The sequence below is a fragment of the Lonchura striata genome, chromosome 3 (assembly GCF_046129695.1).
Source record: "Lonchura striata isolate bLonStr1 chromosome 3, bLonStr1.mat, whole genome shotgun sequence".
Taxonomy (NCBI): Eukaryota; Metazoa; Chordata; class Aves; order Passeriformes; family Estrildidae; genus Lonchura; species Lonchura striata.
This window is the reverse complement of record NC_134605.1, coordinates 85,589,026-85,609,516: the sequence shown is the minus strand read 5'-3', so window position 1 is coordinate 85,609,516 and position 20,491 is coordinate 85,589,026.

The window sequence follows — 20,491 nt, the reverse complement described above, 5'->3', positions numbered from 1 at the left end:
CAGAAGAAGCCCACAATGCCAGCTTTGTCGGGGAAAATTTACATCTCTACAGTTTTAAAGGAAAAGGCTTTCTGCATTCTTCCATTTCTGATTTTCATGTCTGAATTGGAAATTTGCCTGAAGGACTGATCCTCGACAGAATTATTGTCAGGGAGGTCAGCTGTAAATTTCAATCAGTCAGTACACGGCATGAGGAAAACATTGTCAGGAGTATTTTCCTGCAACTTGGCATCAAATATAAACACAATGTATGGCTCTAAGCATAAATCTTCAAATGATAATTTACCCTGAAAATTTATAATTTTTAATTCTAATTACAGTGCAAAATCTCCACTGATAGAGTTGCTTTTCTCTAGTGTGGAGAAAACTTTGGCCACACTTACTGGAGCCAATGAACATCTCAGAAAAGAGAAAGCAAACATTATTTTATTACAGATATTAAAGACTAGGAATTACTGGGATAATGACTTGATAAGCTATAAATTAAGAGTAACCATGATTATAGACATAAGAATTATACTGTACATCCATATAAATTATATCTAAAATAAGACTAAATTACAACATTTGTATCCCATTTTTGGTGTTGCCAGTTCATATATTTTAATCATGGGGCTTTATCTTAAAACTTTAGATTTGTTACTGTCTGAAGACACCAGAACGTTACTACCAATTTAAATTAAGTTTAAAAAAAAAAAAACCAAGGGAAAAACAAAACAAAACAGATCAATCAAATAAAAAGAAAAGAACAAACAAAACCACAACAACAACAAAAACAAACAAAAACCCAAACAAAAAAAAAAAAAAAAAAGAAAAAAAACAAAAAAACCAAGCCAAACAAACTGAACCAAACAAACAACAAACACACTTTACATTCCTGACCCTTCTGCTTACAGGAGGAGCTTGAAAATGTGCCTCAAAGGCAGAAGGATCAAAAAGGATATTGTCAGAGAGCATGGCATTCTGACACGTCTAAATGTAGCATCATAAGTACTTCAATACCAACCTCATGTCATAATTTTCTGAGTCCTGACATGGGTGAGTCCTATTCTGCTTTCTGCAAGTTTCCAGACACCCTCAGTGCCAAGCACTGTGTGTGCTGGCTGAGCTGGGACCTTGGTTCAACCATGTAGGGTCATCCCCATGTCCCTTTGAGAAGACACAACTTCAACAGGAGAGTGGACTTGACAATTCTGGTTTAAGTTGAGTGAGAAATTGTTACCAAACTTCCTAGCACAGGCCCCCATGACGGCAGCAGTATATCCCTCTGACCCCTGTAACCCTGAGGATACAGTCATCATCTTTTAGCTGCTCATGCACATCCTCACTCAAAGACTGAAAGGACAGCAGCTGAAAGCAGCTCAGGCAGAAAGCCAAAGGCAGCACACATAAATCCTCATAGGCTCTAACACAGCCCTCCCATTGCAAGGCAGCTCAGAATCGGGTTCACACAAGGTCTGGATGTCAGTGTTTGAAAGAATTTCTCAGAGTTTTCATGTGGGTTCCCATGGTACTGTACAGTGAACTTCAGTCCTGCTCTGCTGACATAAACTCAAGTCTTATGTTAGCAGGATAAGCAAATTATTTTCATTTCTACTTAGCACTTAAGACAAAAATAACTTCTGTTGTTCATTCTGTCCTCTGGCTACAAAAGTCTTGTCTTAGTGGTTTGAGGATTCAGAAAACATGAACTAAAATGGAAAGACTCTTGCTATTACAATAAAAGGTCTTTTACATTCTCTGTTGTTTTCTAAGAAATAATCAGCTATTACTGGATGCATACAAGAGCTAGAACAAAAGCTCCAACTTAAGTTTCTCTATACCAGCAAAAAATGTGCAGACAGGATGGAAAAAAAGGAGATACTTTCTTTAAGGATCATCTTCCTCCTTCAGGGCTGGGGACATAGAGGGGACTCTGCAGTATTGGGGCAGGGTCGTCAGCAGGCAAATGTCTTGAAAGGAAATTATGCCCTTTCTTCCACTATGCACCTTCTGTAGACACAAAACCTTATTAAGACACAATTAAAATATATAACTATTAGTAGTAAAAATAAATCTAGAGAAAGGAAAAAAAAATTATTAAGCCTGTTAACAAGTGTATTCCTGCCAACAACATATTTCTATGGAAAGCATACACTGCAGGGTATGTAGGTTCTCCCAGACCATCCTGCCCTACACTACCTGTGTGTTCCCTGAGTGCATGGCCCAGGGCTGCTCAGGAGAAAGACACATATTATCTCTTCCCTCCTTATGGTTCCCATTTTAAACAGGCTCCAGCAGCAGAATACCTTTTTCTTCCCCAGGTACTTCAAGGCGGAAGTGGGGGAGGAGTTATTGTTTTTGTTTATTTCTTTTTTTCCTTTAAGAAAAATAAAAAGGAGGCTTTTCCATTACCAGGAAACACAAAGAAGGGGAAGAGCTGGTGCTTCTCCCACCAGGATGAGTTAGTGGGGAGACAGTTCCCAAATAATTAGTCTCATGCTGGATTCCAGCCTCAGGACATCTTTTAAGTGGAACAGGGGTCCATTTATTACAGCAGGGTGCTATGGATTTCTAGTGACAATATTGCTATATGCAATACTTGAATTAGGAACTAGAAATAAATTAAACTGCTTCACCCTTTGTGTGACAGAGTTCATGAAAAATCACTGAAAAAGCTATTACAAAGCAGGAAAATTTTTCTGAAGAATGCTTTCCTCGTGCTTGCAAGGTGAAAGCAGGCTTGGTAACAAAATAATACTTGTATTATTTTCTTATTGCTAAGGGGCTCAATCATTAACATTGTTCTAATAAAGTCCACTTCAAACATCTCCTAATAGCCTCCTAATAAACCCATTAAGGGACTAATTTATAACAGTGCCATTTTGCCACTCTGCCAAGTGGAAACAGAAGACAAAAAATTTCAGTGAATAACAGGAAAAATCTGCAGCACTGACTCCTTTTTTTTTTGCCTTTGCATCACTGTAAAGATGACTTAATGTATTTTGAATGAGGTTAATTTTAAACAATGTTTTCTCTTCTTCTTACCTTAAGTGCTAAGTGATTGTGGCAAAGTTAAATGCTAAAGGATGAGATGAGGTTTTGCTGTTAACTTATACCACAGTATTCAGGCAGTCAGGGGTGCATGGGCTGTGATTTACTCTTAAAGGGACACCTGAAAAATGATTCATTCTAATCAAATAGGGCTTGGAGAAAGGAATCATACCTACTCTGTTCATTCCTCCTTTAACAGTAAGTAAACCAATCAGATAGAAAACAGAGATCTGGCAGAATATATCTACATTGAAAAGTAGCTTTTTGCAACAGGATAGGTTGTTAGAATCCCTACAATTCAAATTTATAGAATTTTAGCTATTTGGTGTTGAGAACATACTTGTCCCCAGTACCAGACTTTTGAAGGTTTTGATTCAGTCTGCTTCTGATGTGGCCAACAGAGTAAACACTTCCTCATGGCTGGAGCACACCTTAGACTTCATTTCTGTTAACACAGGCTAAAACTTCTTGACAGTGCAACTCCAAGTCTGGTAAGTAGGAACGTTACACATTTGGATTCACTTACAAAGTCTGTTCTTTGTTTGAACTCAAGCACTAATATAGTTGCTGCCTTTGAGTCTCCCAAATAAGAGGTTCTGGCATGCATGGGAATTTCTTGGCCATCTCCATGGCATAACCAAGGCTACTTTCTCTTTGGAATCTAGTCTTTCTACCACAGTGGGATTAAGGGTTATTAAAAAAATCATGCTTGCAGAGATTACAGGTGGGTTTCTGCATCTGTGCAACACATTATGTTCCTGAAAGAGAATTTACAGCCAGATCAACAGGATTGCAATGCACAGGTGTGAAAAAATAGTTCTATCCAGGGTTTTGGAAATCTAAGAAGTTATTTAGACAATGAAAGAAATAAATTGAATATTTAAATGTCTGGCATTAATACTGTTTTGGGAAAAGTATAAGTTGTGAAGAAGATATAGCTGAGAAATTTGTCATTGCAAAGTTTAAAGAAACAATTAGACTGTAAACACAATTTCAATGATTTTTTTTTAAATATAAGAAAACATAAAGACAAAGAAAACATTTCAGAAATTAGGTGAAATGTTCCAAAGTTGGGGAAAAAATTGTGTCATCTGTAGTGTTTCTACACTGTCTGTTCTGAAAAAAACTGATTGTATTTTTTAAGACTACCTTAAGAACTTTCTACCTGCCTTTTTTTTTTTTTATTTCTAAGATAATAATTTCTAAGATAATAATAATAATCAAAACAAAATGAAAAAGGCTGTCCACACTCAAGGATTTAAGAATAAGGGATCTCTTTATTGGACCAAAGTGAAAAACAGACCAGCGTCCATTTCTACCTGAAATATTTTTTTTCTGCACCAAAGGCCTCAGCTTTCAGTAATAGGTTATTTAAATTACAAAAAAGCAATTAAATATTTTTACTTCTACAGTTTTACATTGCCTGTCATTTCCTATTTCTGTCCATACCACTCACCTCCTACATGCTGCATATCTTGCTTTTGAATCCTCCTGAAAATCTCCAATTAATTTATTCATTGTTGGTAGTACTGTATATATCTTCAGGTTTAAAATGCATGAAGACTTAAAATTTAATTTGAATTTGCCTTAATCTAGTCATCTTTGGATCTCATAATCAAGCTACAGAGTAAATATATAATAAAATTTTCTGTAGCTTCACTAGAGGGTTAATCTTGACTGCAGCAGTGTTGTCTTACAGAGAATATTATTTTTCTCTGAGAAGACTCCTACACTTGTGTCCATCAGTAATGCCCCTTCTTCCTTTCTCTCTTCCCTAATACTGTCACACAAGTCATGGTATCTTTGAGAACCTCTTTTCATGCACAGCTGCTACAGAAGTTGGGTTATATAGCACAGGATTTGTTGCAGAAACATACTTCCCTGACATGCCTGCAAAAATAAAGAATATAAATCCGAGGTTACCACATTTGAGTTTCAAGCATTTTCATGTAATTCATCCATTTCTTTTTATCCATAAGAAACTGTGATATTTGACTACAGGCCATCAAGAATAAAAAGAGGAAATATCTCTGAAGCAGAAGATAGATAAGATGACCCCTCAAGTCTTCTTCCAGCATACATTCTGTGGTCATGCATTCAGTTTTGCACTGAATACTCAGTTCTGGAAAAATTGCTATTATTGTGATTTTATCAATAAATGTCCATGGGAAGATTCATTATTAGTCAATTATGATTCTGTGATTCAGTAATCAACAACTTGTGTTCTTAACAGTTGCAGGGGGATAGGTCAGAATTTTTTTTGTTCTTTAGAAGGTTTTTGAAAGAGGAAGCCAAAATTACCACATTTTATTGAATAGCTTATTTTGGCCCTTTTTTCAGAGATATATTGCCTAGATTAATAGCTTTAAAAGAGTCTACTTACAAATATGAAAAAATATACATTTGCAAATATTTCTTCTTGACCTCAATTATACAGTATTTCATTTGGAATTTATGAACATTTTATACATCAAGGTTTTGTTCATGTGAAGACTTAAGAAAAGTCTCGAAGCTTACATTTGTTCATTAAAAGAATAAAAGGGGAAAAGAACAAAGCTATATTAAAAAATTTTATCACCATGGTAACTAACCACAAGCCAATTTTGTAACCAAATTTAACTATGAGGACAGAATAGATCATTGCCTCTATATCATTTAATCAGAGATTAAGAAAACCCCTAATAAATTATTTCTCACTAAACAATAATTACCTGAATACAGAATTCTTTAAAAAGTCATAAAAAGATATAGTTTCAGACACGTTTATATGATATCATCAAACATTTTCAGACAAGTACCTTTGTTTCAAAACTTTTAGAGGCTATTGGGAAAGAAGAAAATGTGAAATTAATGATTACTTTGCTTTCAAAAAAGAGTGTAATGTCCAAAGGCTAACTACCTGTGCTGTTGAAAATATTCCCCCAAAGTTTTTTAGAGAGGATCAAAATTGTACTCAATGTTCTGGACTGAGAAAAAAGTAAATGTGTTTGATTGGCAGAAGTGCACAATGAGTGATGAGCTGCTCACCTTGCCTACGCACCACCTACCCATACTCCAAATGCATGAGAATTTACAGGGGACGTAAATCTTTTAAAATGCTACAGACTGTGAACACCTCAGATCAGTAAAGGGACAAAATAGATCCATCAGACTAATTACTATCAGCAGGCAAGAAAGAAACATCAGATTAATTTCTTTGTCCATTTAGAATTTGACCTTTCAGCTGAAGCTACCAAGATTTCCATCTAATGGCAGTTTTGGTGGCAGCTTCTGTGACATGCCCATCCATCTACAGCCTTCCACCACTTACATCTTCCCAATAACTGAATGCTCATTTCATTATTAGAACCTGGCTTGCACTGAGCAACACATTTTTATGAGTTAACATGTATGCAGCCCTCACAGAAAGCCTGGACTTCTCTCCTTCACTATAATATATTGCCTGCTGTCCTGTACTTTATGGAGCAAAATATTAATGTGCAGTATAACAAATTCCCCACCTAAATAACTTAGTTTAGTGATCATCACTTCATGGCATACTGCAAATGTCCCTATTCCTTTCTGAAGATTTAATCTGCTACTTAGTATGCAGAGTCTCTTTTCTAGTTCTGGTATGGACAAAGCTATTCTGAATGAAAATAGGTGTTTTTGTGAGGTTTTAATTTTTTTTTGTTTGGTTTGGGGTTTTTTGTGTGTTCTTTGTTTTTGGGATTTTGTTTGTTTGTTTGTGGGGGTTTTGTTTGTTTTTTGCTTTTTATACTTTTTTGTATGGTCCCATCAGGCCTAATAGAACAGAAATAAGTTACATATCTTACATTACAACAAATATGCATTACTTTTAACTCCCAATAAGAGCCCATAAAAACATTTCTCAATAGCACTGTCAGAAAGTTTTCTTTCAATATTTCCAAATAACTAGCTAATTATACACTATGTCAGATGCTGGACCTTCTTTTCCCTCAGGCTCATTATAAGATTTCCTTCATTTTAACTTCATGTTACTTCTTATGTGGTCAGACACCATTTCCACTTACCAATGAATATTTCAGTATTTTATATTAAGTGTTCATTGGAGCAGGAAAACAAATGATGCTGTTTTGCTTCCGTAGCAGGTAGCCTAACTACTGGCCTCTACATACACAGCCTTTTCTGCTTTCTGTCTTTCACTTAATGAATTTTTAAGTAGTGTGTACAAAGTGGATTCATTACAAGACAATAGAACTTAAAGACTGGTGGAAAAACTTCATAGTACTTGATTCTTAAATCAATGGTCTCTAAAAGAAGAAGTGGGGGGAAGATATACACAATGCCATTAAATGACATCTAAATGTGTATTGTGACTTTTGTGTTCCAAAAGCAAATGTCTGTCTTGTCAATTCTGCCAGTACTGTTACATGATAGAAACAAAGTGATTTGAAGGTACCAGAGTTTAGGCAATAATGAGTAATATTTAGTTGCAGAGTCAGGTTCAGTGGCTGCAAGCCTAATGGAGATTCTGTGAACATTAGTGGGAGCTAAATGCTGCACTGAAGCACTTGGAGGAGAATGCAAAAATGTTCATCATTTTTTTAATGTATCCACAACAGGGTTTCCAGACTCCACAGGATTTATCTGATTGCTTCAGAGACAGCAAATAGTTTTCTGTTTCTTAAATGACCTTAGCATGAAAGTCATCCTTAGAAGCTCTGTGGAATTAATTTTTTACATTTTGCTCATTCTTTTATGGGTGGTTTCCAACTCTAGATGAAGTGCAAATGAGTGAGGACTAAGGAAATATACTGAGTTCTTGAATGAAAAATAATTTTCTCTGGGTTTAATTATTTCTAATTTTGATGACAAAAGTAACATCAAGTGAAGCATGTTAATAATTCAAAATCATTTACTGAGAATGTGCTGTCATAATTCACATCCATGCAATCCATGAAACAATGCCAGCATCATCTCAGTTTAAGATAGCAAGTAATTTTAGCTCAGCATTTCAGAGGTTGTATTACAATCTCCAAGAAGCAATAAACACCTTGAAGGAAATTTCATTGAGATTTTGTTCTGAAAAAGGGCAAAATAAAATAAAGCTCTGAGAAGACAGGCTCATTGAGGTATCAGTGACATTATGAAAAGGAAGATATGAATTTGTTCTCTCACTGCAGCCTCACCTTAGTGAATAAGAATAAAACAACACAGGCAGGATGGGAAACACTCCAATTTTCCTTATCACACAGCTGAAACATAGGGCTGGGAGAGAAAGACTACCCTGAATCAAACCTACCTGCATATTATAAGGGACTGTATAATATGAAGACAGTAGGTTGAGTAAACATGGTTGGTTTTACAAACAAAAGAGGAAACACCCATGACTTCACCACACAAACCTACTCACACAGGACTGAGTAACTGATAGTTATGCCAAAACCCTACTTGGTTGCCTAAGTACCGTAAGGATAACAACTATGGAGAGCTAAAACTTCATGGACAGATTATTCTGGAAAAAACTTCACATATTTGAAACAAATCTGCAAGAAGAAACATTTCAAACAGATCTGCAAGAAGCCAGTCCAGCTTTACCCTATTTATTGCCAAGAGGCAAGCCTTTTAAGTAGTCGAAGACAATGAACACCTTATTCTCTGCCTCTGCACAAAACCAGTCGCTTGGGAAGCATCTTTGCATCAACAGAAAAGATGGCACTAGTAATGAAAGAGGTAAAAGAGCTCCAATAGAGCACACTCATATAGTAAAGCAGTTCAATAGGAAATTGACCTTTTCCTCATTGAACAACAGAGACAGCAAGAATGTGCATCCCAAATGCAGATATATGGCATTTAATGCCATTCATCTTTAAGAGGAAAAGGGGAAAAAAAAGACACATGGCATACAATTTCTCCCTAGAAATCAAAAAGAACAGGGTCTGGAAAGGAAGTTGGAGGTCTAAGCAAGCACAAAGGAAGTGAAGAGAGATGGTCATCAAGCAAGTTCAGTTCTCAGCTGCTGTATGAAAAGGATTAAATGGCATCTCTTCAGCTCAGAGCAGCCATGCCTAGAACACCTGATTAGCCTGGCTGGAACAAACAGCATCCAAAAAGAGAAGTGATAAGGAAGAAGTCCTGCAGAAAAGAACTCGACACTGCATGCTCTATTCTTTCTTTTCTTGGATGCAGAGGCAGACTTGCCCTGTGAGAAATTTGACAAAATATAAAGGGCAACCTCTCCATGCTCAGGTAAAGTAGTAAAACATTTACTATGACATGAGTTCCTCTACTTCTGGCAGTCAAAGACCAGATCAATATCAGACTTCCATTGTAAGTAGCTCTAAGAATATGGCTCTTCTTTTAGAACACCATACATTTTAATTTTAAAAATTACACTTGTGGGTTATACCTGCTGTTTTAGGCTGAAGACATTAATGGATTTGTAAAGTTAATACTGAAGTTATGAACTACTTTAAAAATGGTGCAGCCATCTTCTAAAATGTTCATCCAAGTAATGTCTTTATTTATTGCTGTTGGTTAAGTTCTATAGTTCCTAAATTATTAAATCCTACAATTCTAAATTATTCCTTTGTCTAAATCACAGCCTAAAAGCCATTTTAATGTTCTCACATAAGTTTTAGGTGATCTTTCTCATACTCTTTCCTATTCAGATATGGTCTAATAGAGCATCCAAAAAGTAAGCAAACAACCCTCATAGAAAAAAATATTTATTACAGCTTTTTTTTTTATATTTCTGTACAGATAGGAAAAATTTCTATTTTAGTTTTCAAAAAATATACTTAGTTGAAAGGAATTTTCTTTCTGTCACCTTCCTTATCTGCACTATCCAGGTATTCCTAAAATTTTACACACATGCAGACAAGCAAAGAAATTTTTTCTTTTTTATGTCAGTAAACAAAATGGTAAGACAGAAAAAGGAGATGAAGGAGGACTTATGACATGAGCTAAAAGGATGTGCAAACACTTCAGATCTTTCTGCTTTTGTACTTGTGAATAGGAATGGCTCTTAATGCTAGACTCTAAGTTGATGAGTTAGGGGACAAAGAGGAAGCATTCCAAGGTTGATAGCTTATAGTGATGGCATTACCTTTCTTCCTCGGGATAGCTCCAGTTGTGTGCCAGGGCTTGAATCTTCCCTCTAATTACTTCCTGACCCAGTGAACAAAACACATTGGTCACACATCCAAATCTTTCATGCTGTGATTTACTCTTCTTTGCAGCACTATGCTGGGCCATTAGACAAATCATCCATAGCACTCTCTGAGACCATGAGTCAATGAGTTGGAGTACTGCCAATTCACAAAAGTCCTGCTAAAACTAGCTGTTAAAAGTAATTCACCAGAGGTCCTGAATTTCTAAAATTATCGGAACCAGACTTTAAAGGTTCCACATAATTTGCAACGGCCTTTGCTACCCTTTGGAAAGCAATTTTAAAAATTACACTTTTTAAATAACCCTTTTAAAAAATGCCTGCTACAAATAAGGTATCTCCCTTTTCATGGGCCCCCAGCAGCCAGGAGAGCCAACCCTGTCCTGGGGGCATCAGGCTCAGCATCTCCAGCCGGGAAAGGGAGGGCATTGTCCTGCTCTGCTCTGCACTGGGGCGGCCTCACCTCGAGTGCTGGGGGCAGGTTTGGGCACCACAATGTAAGAAGACATTAAACTATTAGAGAGTGTCCAAGGAGGGCAACAAGGATGGTGAAGGGCCTTGAGGGGAGGTCATACAAGAAGGGTATGAGGGCACTGGGTCTGTTCAGCCTGGAGAAGAGGAGATTGAGGAGAGATCTCATTGCAGTTACAACTTCCTTGTGAGGGGAAGAGGAGCAGCCAACACTGATCTCTTCAGTAACCAGTGACAGGACCCAAGGGAATGGTCTGAAGTTGTGTCAGGGAAGATTTAGGTAGGATATCAAGAAAAGGGTCTTCATGAAGGGGGTGGCCAGGTGCTGGAACAGGCTCCCCAGGGCAGTGGCCACAGCCCCAAGCCTGGCAGAGCTCAAGAAGCGTTTGGACAGTGCACTCAGGCACAGAGTGTGGCTCTTGGGAATGGTCCTGCACAGGGTCAGAAGTTGGAGTCAATAATCCTTGTGAGTCCTTTCCAACTCAGCATATTCTGTGATTCATGACAAAAGTTACCATTTTTACTTGCAAACAAGACCATCTGCAACTCTAGATATAGCTAACCTTCACTTTTTTTGGCCTGTTTCATTGCCACTGGGGCAGGGAAGGAGACATGCCTGCATAATCTACTAAGGCTATAAAAGGAAATCTTGGTTCATTTACTGTGGCTTGATCCCTGCAAGTGTTCAAATAGTCTTTTGAAAAGAGAACTGATGAATTTGTTATACACATACCACTTATTGCAATCAAAAAAAAAAAAAAAAAAAAAGAATCCAGGCCTCCTAAAGTCTCATGTGGTATTCAGTAAAAGAGATTAATTCTCCAAAGTCAATACTATTCTTAACATTCAGAAGTTCTGCAATGATGTAGATACGAAGTATGGCTGTAGGCACAAAGAGCCAAATCTGTGATAGAAAAGCAAAACTAGGCTATTCTTTTTTTTTAATCTAAGCAGTAGTTTAGACTGAAATTATATTCTCAATAGAATTTAAATCAGTATTCAGGTGAAATTCTTCAGCACAACTATAGTGCTTTCACACATGGCATCTAAGGAGATGTTACAAATAGATTTTTGCAAGGTACCACATTTTTGTATCACTTCTTCTGAATACCTTAAAAACCCAACTGTATCATTAATACCTCAGTCTAAAGCCTAAGATAATCTTTAACAATGACGGATATAAAGAAGGGAAGAAAAAAGTATTTAAAAAACAAATGTGTCATTTAGTAATGAGCAAACATATGGGGACTTCTGCTTAATTTCTACTTGAAAATACAAGTCCCCACAGTGTGAGACTGAGCAATATTGGAGCAGAAAACATCTGTCTGTGCTACAGGTATCCCAGGCGATGTACATCATGATTGAACTCCATTATTGCTGACATTTAAAAGCCATTAAAGAGAGTGTTTTCATTCTTACCACTTACAGTCAACTATTGGCAAAGTCTAGTTAGGGTGAAGAGTACAAATTTGGAACAAGATGAGGACAGGAAGGTTGTAAGGGCATTCGGGCCAACATGAAGCATTTGTAATGGCTAACAGAAACATGAATATGTCTATATGTATGTGTAAAGGCTATTACAGGCACACACAGGCATTGTGGCACTTGTCGTGATCACTCCACAGCGACCCATGGGTTCCTCACTTATTTCATCATGGTTAGTAAGAGAAGATTGACTTTGAGTGTGAAGATGTTAGAACCTAAGGAGACTGTATCTTTAATTGATGACAAAATGTGAGACTGAACAGATGATGAATCAAGCCAAAAGTGAGAACTGACAGAATGTGAGCAGACAAAAGAAAGGCGTTTTCAAGAGCTTTACTGCAATGTAGAAAAGGGTAGGATACATTAAAAAAGTAATTTCCAGCTTGTGTCTACTGTCTCTAGTCTTGCCACTGGGCATCACTGGAAAGAGCCTCCCTCTGCCCTCTTTTGCAGCCTCCCTGTAGATATTTCTATATATTGATGAGATCCTCCTGAGCCTTCTCTTCTCCCAGCTCTGTCAGTCCTTTCTCATATGAAAAGCATCCCAGTCTCTTACAGATTTCTGTGGGCCTTTAGCCATGTGGCCACTTGAATCATTAGTGTTTCAGTTTTCCTCTACTCTTTTGCAAATACCAGGATCTTTGTCTCTATATATTTTTGAAAACTGAAGATTTTAAGCCAGTGAAATTGCTACACTATTTTCCTGTTAGAAGATCAAGAAAAATTATCTTCAATTACAGATGTGCTGATGATTCTTGTGATGTACACCAGCCCTTCCCAAACAGATTTGAAATTGGCTAGAGAATACAATTATCCCACACTCTTCATACTTCAGAGCCTGTCCAAAGCCCAGTGTATACATAGGAGCTCAAGTACATTTGATTTCCTGATTCTATGAGGAGGAGCTGGGGTTTACTTTTGCATCTAGAAACTGAAGCACAAACAGCTGCTGGGAGTTGCGTTTCATTTGCAGCACATTCCTGCACAAACTCCGTGTAGAATAATGTTACATGACATTTTAAGATCAATGTTAATCTTTGAATCAGAGCAGAGCCTTCAGGAAAAGAACTGACACTCAGGAGACACAAAAGCCAGGCTTATATTCTCTTTTCCTAGTAATAATTTTGTATTGTCATTACACTTCTTAAGAGAAATGAAGCTGGCCTGTTTTCCTGACCCTTCAGACAATATTTTCTGGAGTCAAAACATTTGTTTTCTTCCTCTTTAAATAAAATGGGATTACAAAAAGAAGTGAAAGGTTTTTAGAATTATAAAGTAGTCTTCTGCTGCTCATGAATTCCTACAGTAACAGGAACTGAGCACATTTGACATATTTTCAGTATAATGTATTTCACTTGAGAGCAAAAATTTTAGTTATAACATCCCTTGAAACAAAGCAACTAACACTAGCCTTCACAGTGAATCATCATAGGGCAATAAGGAAAATGTAATGGGAATTTTATTAGTCATTCTGCACAAATACATCAAATGGCTCAAGGAAGACAAAATATAAAGAAGGTGCTGTGTATATGCCATTGGCTTGAAAGCAATATTGGATCTTCATTTGCAGTGATAAAACTCCATACAAATAGAAGAAATTATGACAAGTACTGTTTTTCACCCCTCATCACTTTAGCAACTCAGAACAGAGTTAAATTGCTCTGCAGCACTGAGCAGCATTTGAGACATAGGAATGGTCAGGCTGCTAGCAAAACAGGCTTTGTTTTATCTGGTGTTTGATTTCTGCATTGTTGGTCCTGACCCTTCAGTAAATTATGCTCTGAAATTAGTGCTGGGAGCTTCAACGAAAGGATGTGGCCACTCATCTGTTTCTTCACAAACTAGCAAAATCCTTAATGGTGCAGTACAGAGAATTAAGGCATTATATGCAAGCATTCCATCACCCAGTACCTGGTATGGATTTACACAGGCTTGAATTACATACTTTAGAACCCTGCAAAGCGAATAGGGGAAGTAAGTTAAGAGTGGAATACACAGCTGGATTGCTTTCTAATTAGGATCAAGGCAGGTATCCATAAGTAGTGACAAAGTCAATCATATACAATATATAATTTTTTCCTGAAATTTTAGGGTACCTGAAGGAAACAGTTTTAGAACCTGACACACTCTAAGACATATAAAAAGATTTTAGCCACAGCAACCTAGGGCAAAAGAAAAATTTTTTGTGTCAGCATCATAAGGTAATAAATTAATTCAGGCAGGACACAGCAGACATGGTGTCAGTTCTTTCCTCAGACTTCTCCCACCTCCAGCAATTCTCCTCTCAGCTGTTCTCTAAGCACAGCACAACTGTGTAACTGGGGAAGGGCAAAGGGAGAAGCACTTTTTGTCCATCCTGTTAGCAGTAAGACACCACAAAGCAAGAAGCTACAATACAGAAAGCTAAAAAAAAAAAACCTGCTAAAAGGCTCCTGTAAGCCTCACACATTCTCTCTGATCCCAGAGAATCTCAGAACAGTTCAAGCACTGTCCCACCCCACATGTGGAACGGCCAAGACAAGCTTTACTGCCAGCACGTTTTATCACGCAGCATTGCACAGTACATTCTATTGAAAGCCAGGTAAATATACTTGCACCAACACCAGCCCCTTTAAGGCTTTCACAGGTATCAGACCTCTCAGAAATTAGCATGTCACTTTTATCATTAATTTCAGAAATAAATGATGCAGATAGACTACTATTCCAATTTGGACCTGAAGTACATGATCATTTGCATTTGTGACTTAAAGAGCCCAGATTACTCCCCTGTGCTGTGGCCGTGCTGTGCCATACTTGCAGAGCACCAAGGCTATCTCTGCTCCTCATGCTGCTCCCCACTGAGCAGGCTGGGGGTGAGGCAGGAATCCAGGAGGAGACAGGACAGCTGACCCCAACCGACCAAAGGGATATTCCATACGATATGACATTGGTATTAACAATAAAAACCTGGCCAAAGAGAAGGAGGTAGCAGGAATCAGGACACTCCTGGTTATGGCTTTTTTCTTTTCAAGTAACCATTACACATGATGGAGCTCTGCTGTCCATGAAATGCCTGAACATCTGCCCGCTGATAGGAAAAAGTGAATAAATTCCTTATTTTGCTTTGCTGTGCAGATTGTTTCACTCTTTAAATTGTATTTAACTCAAGCCACAAGTTTTCCTGGTTTTGCTCTTCTCCCCTCCATCCTGCTGTGGAGGGGAGGGGAGAGGGGGAAGAAAGACAGCAGGCAACTGGGTGGGTGCTCAGCTGCTGACCCTGCTCAGCCCACTGAGGCTAGGCCAGAAAGACTGGTATTTACCATCAGTAGCTATGGGCACTACTGAAACAAAAGAATGTACACCTTTTTGTACACCTCTCCTTCAATAGCTATTGGCTTTGATACAGCTGAGTAACTTCAGATAGCAGAGGCTGAAACGCTGACTGAGACTGCCACCAGCCTGAAAGAGAGCACACAACTGGGGTAGCTGAGGACAAGGCTACAGTGACAGTAAGACCAAAAGGAAAGCCAAACCCAAATCTTCCAGGTAAGGTCTTCACCTACAGTCATACCCAATCGATATCATCATGCATCTTTCTCCAATTACTATTAGTCATGTCTAAGAAGTAGATGAATCTGTCTAGGCTGTAAACCAATTAAATATCAAACAGCTACATCGGATTGGCATTGTGTCCAAACCAATAAAACTAAAGGATGTGAAGGGAAGGAAAAGAAAAATCAAAAACCTGAGCCCTTCACCATGATATAGCGACTACTTTAGAGCACCAAACCATGAAGACCAGACAAGTCAAGGTTTTGGGGTTTTTTAATACCTATTGAAAAATTCTGAAGTGCTCAACATAGTGATACTTTAGTATCTAGATCTCCATTATGGAAACAATACACTACAATACAGATTCTTCAACAATGTCTTAGAGTAAAAAAATAGTGGACTACCTCTTCCAAGCTAGAGAAAAGAAAAATGTTTTTTTTATAGTTCATTCATATAAATTAGAAGTTAGTTGAAAAGGTAACAGTAAAAGGTAAACTTGTACACAAGTGGCTGTGGAATGATACCAATGCATCTTTAGTTAGGCAACAAAAGAAGAGCACAGATTTTAAGAACATAGCTTTCAAGATAAATTTGCTGGCTAGGATAGCTAGGAGACAAGGATAGGGTGGGGTGGAAGGAGATTTTTCCAGTTACTACAGAATGATAGCAAAAACACAGGTAGAAAAAAAAATAATCCTTTAGCAGACAAAGGATGAAAAATCATGAGCTGTTCAGCAGCCTGAAACTTGAAAAAAACCAGTACATGAAATAAAAATAGGTTCAAATTACCAAATGTAGAAGACTCAAATGACAAAGTCTGGGATAAAGTGAGAGACACATTTCTTGATAATAATCACAAAAAAATTTCAGTACATGAGAGTCACTAGAGGAAGTGCAAAGAAAGTGAAAAGAGAAAGGAGACAAGAATTCTGTGTGGAAAAGGAGAGGGAAGGCAAATCCCAGCTGAATCAGTGGATATTGCGATGTTTTAGAAAGTATTAGACATTATTATCATCTCTGAGTTTTAAAAATTATGGCCTAGAAAAATATTTGGTGTGACCCACACTACAGCTCTCACCGTGTTCTTTACATTTCTTTTGCATTAGAACTGATGAAAATCAGGGGCCTGAAGAAATTCCAGAAAAGATGGAAAGTGTCATTATCTGCCTTTCACAGGGGTACAACAAGGAGTCAAAAAAAAAAAAAATACCTTGAACTCAAGTCCCAAGAAAAGACTGGAACATACAGTCAAGCCTATATTCAAGCAATGCACAGACAGGGAAGATTAATATTTAACCTGTCAAGAGTAAGTCATTGAATCAGTTGCATTTTCTTCCACAGCATTTTTCTGTACTTTTATTGTATACTTGGTTCTATGGATAACATCTTGCTATCTTAACTGAATAGCTCTTACTATCAGTGTTCTAATGTAAAAACAGGAACATGAGTGCTAATTAACAGGGGAGGGGAAGGGAGGGGGATGGTATACCTCTTAAGTGCAGCACATTATCACATTTTGACTTGCTCTACATTATTTGCTTAACTTTCAGAAATTCTGTCACAAAACAGCCTGTTTCCATGAGTAATTTTTTTGTCACTGAAACTGATTTACAGCTTTTCAAAGATTTATTTTTGCCCCAATTTATCTTGGCAGTCACCAGCAGTGGATATTCAGCCTTGCTTTTCCTTCTTAAAGATAAATCAGTGGAAGTCACAGTTGCAATCTTTTCTTCATTTGCTTCTAGAAAATATCTGGAAAAATGATAAATTTCTTGTTGAATAAAGCAGTAAAATGGGACATTAACATTAAATGGGCCACTTCTTTCTATAGTGTGAATTCAACCTCTGAAACATGCATAACCTATACACATATAAATGCTTTAAATCCCCATGAAAATACCACTAGGCTATAAAATATAGTCCAACTAACAATTATTGTCCAATCTCTTTTTGTCATGGTTTGACACTGGCCCAGCACCAGGCACCCACAAGAGATGCTTGCTCACCCTCTCCTGCCAAGCTGGGCAACAGAGAGAAACTCACTTCATGAGTGAGATAAGGACCATGAGAAATATTTCAAGGGCAAAACAGGTTCAACTTTAGTTGCAAAGTGAAATTTATTACTAACAGAGAGTCAGAGGAGGATAATGAGAAGTAAAATAAGCCCTTATAACACTTTCTTCCCCCCAGCCCCTCCCTCCTTCCTACCGACAGTGCAGGAAGACAGGGCATGGGGGATGGTCAGTTCATCACAGAGATTTTCTTCTGCTGCTCTGTGAGAAGAGTCCTTCCCCTGTGAGGCTGTGGGGTCCCTCCCACGGGAGGCAGCTCTCTGTAAGTTCTCCAGCATGGTCCATGAGCAGCAGCCAGATCTCACCTGCTGCAAACATGAGTCCCTCCCACGGACACACAGTCCTCCCAAACCTGCTGTGACATGGGTCTATCCTCCATGGGGTGCAGTCCTCCAAGGACAGGCTGCTCCAGCCTGGAAACAAAGGCCCTCTCTCTCCACTGGGTCTCCCACTGGACCACAGCCTCCTCTAGGCATCCACCTGCTCTGGCATGGGCACCTCCCCCACAGGCTGCGGGTGGATCTCTGCATCCCCTGTGCATCCCCTGGGCTGCGGGGGCACAGCTGCCTCACCATGGTCTCACCACAGCCTGCAGAGGAATCTCGGCTCTGGAGCATCTCCTCCCCTCCTTCTCCACTGGCCTTGGTGTCACAATGTTGTTCACCTCACATGTTGTCACCTTCTCCTCTTCTGACTAGAAGCAAAACCTATGACTTTTGTTTTGATTGTCTTCTTAAATATGTAATCACAGAGGCATTCCCAACCTTTCTCATTGGCTCAGCTTTGACCAGTAGCACATCCGTCTTCAGTCATCAGGGATTTGCTCTGCCTGATGTGGTGGGAAGCTTCCAGCAGCTTCCTACAGGAGCCATCTTTGTGGCTCTGCTGCTACCAAAAACCAGGCCATGCCAAACCAATACACATTTACACTCTCACCTGTAAGGAGTAACAGAAAAGAGAGAGACTACCAGGAAATCTTAAACAGCAGGTTAGAAGCATTGTTCATGAAGAAGAGACCTTCACAAGACAGATGTTAGTTAGAGATACAGGCTGTGTGCTGTGCTGGTTAACATGTTTGCAAGACTGCCTTTAACAGCACAAGCATTTGGAAGCATAATGCAGGATTTTGCAGTACTTTGCAACAGGCACCTTTCTTCTAAAAAAAGCATAAGAACAGGTTAGACATAGAACATCCGTGAAAAACTACATAACTTTCCTAAACAACATATTCCAAAAGTTCACAATTCTTGCCAAAGAGTTCACAGTTCTAGAACACTTATTCTAGAAGTTAATCCAGCCTGTGCCTCCAAGTCATGTCTTGACACCTAATCATTCCTGTTACCCTCGTCCCAAGAATTTTATCTGATTTGCTCTCAGGCTTCTTAAAGGCTGTACCAGAGCAGCAGGATGTATTCCTCCTGGTCAAGTCTTAACATTTTTAAGTGGAAAAATGATTTCACAGTTCTTGAAGGTCAGCTACCCAGTTATGTGTTCCCATAAATTTTTTGCGGACTGAAAAAAACTGTAGCCACAAACCGTACTTGTTCATCTTGTAATGCACAGTAATTTTCAGAGAAATTTCTAAGCTAGACCTAGTAGCCATTTGTTCTTTATTTTGGCTCTGGTCACATCAACCATTCTTGTCATTTCTCAGAACTCCTAAAAATTTCATTGTCTGGTCACATCAACCATTCTTGTCATTTCTCAGAACTCCTAAAAATTCTTTTTTTTTTTTTTTTTACTCCACAGCACTTGCATTCCTCCTCTAACTTAAACTATTTGCAGGTTTATTATATCTATTCTATAGTTCATCATCTTGGTCCAATTATAATGTTACTATAGTATAACACTGAATACAAGGAAGATGAAAATACCCAACCTAACACATTTTCCTGGGTTTATTAATGATCAGTTAATACTTTTTGAGTGCAGTTCTCCAATCACTTCTGCATTTAGGCTCTAAGAGGTTCCCTGAGATTGCTTATCAAAACACTATCAGGACTGTCAAAATACCTTTCCCTGTCCACAGTGCCCATACATTTCTCAGGGTAGGAAACTGATTTCAGTAAATCTATGGCAACTATTACTTATGTGCTGGCAAGCTTAGAGGTACCTATCAACTATTCAACTATTTTTTTCTTAGAAGCTGATGGGGCTGGCTTTTTCTGAATACTATTTTCAGCTCTACAAGTGAAAGAAACACTCAACTTGCTCTTTTTTTCAATGTCATGACACATCACCACTGACTTACCCAAAGGAGCTGAGAGAGTCTGACATTTTGTCAGCCTTTTTTGGGCGGGAGGGGAGGTGGGACAGCTTTTGGGCAGGCAGCAGCAGAGGAATCTGGTCCATTTTAGAACAAATTCAACAGGCTTAACCCAAGTGGTAGTATTTTACTGAAGTACCTTCTTAGTATGTCCCATCTTTATACAAGGCTAAATTTTACCTTTTCATCATTAGATTAAGTCTTTTAGGCACCAGCACTCAGGAGTCAGCTAACTGACCCTTTCAGTGAAGACTGGCTCAACAAAACTGTAGTAAATCCTCTGATGGCCTTAGGCAATGTATGTTGAGATTCCTGAGTTACAGAGGAGTCCTTCCCCATTTTCTGATGTTCACAGGATTATCTTTTACTGTAATCAAAGCCCTTCCCTTTTAGTTTTGTCTCAAAGATGATTCTGAGCTCCCCCTTTAGGCATGTAATTGAGCCTGACTTATTCCATAATGAGTTCTGAGCTCACCTGCTCAAGCAGTGCAAACACAC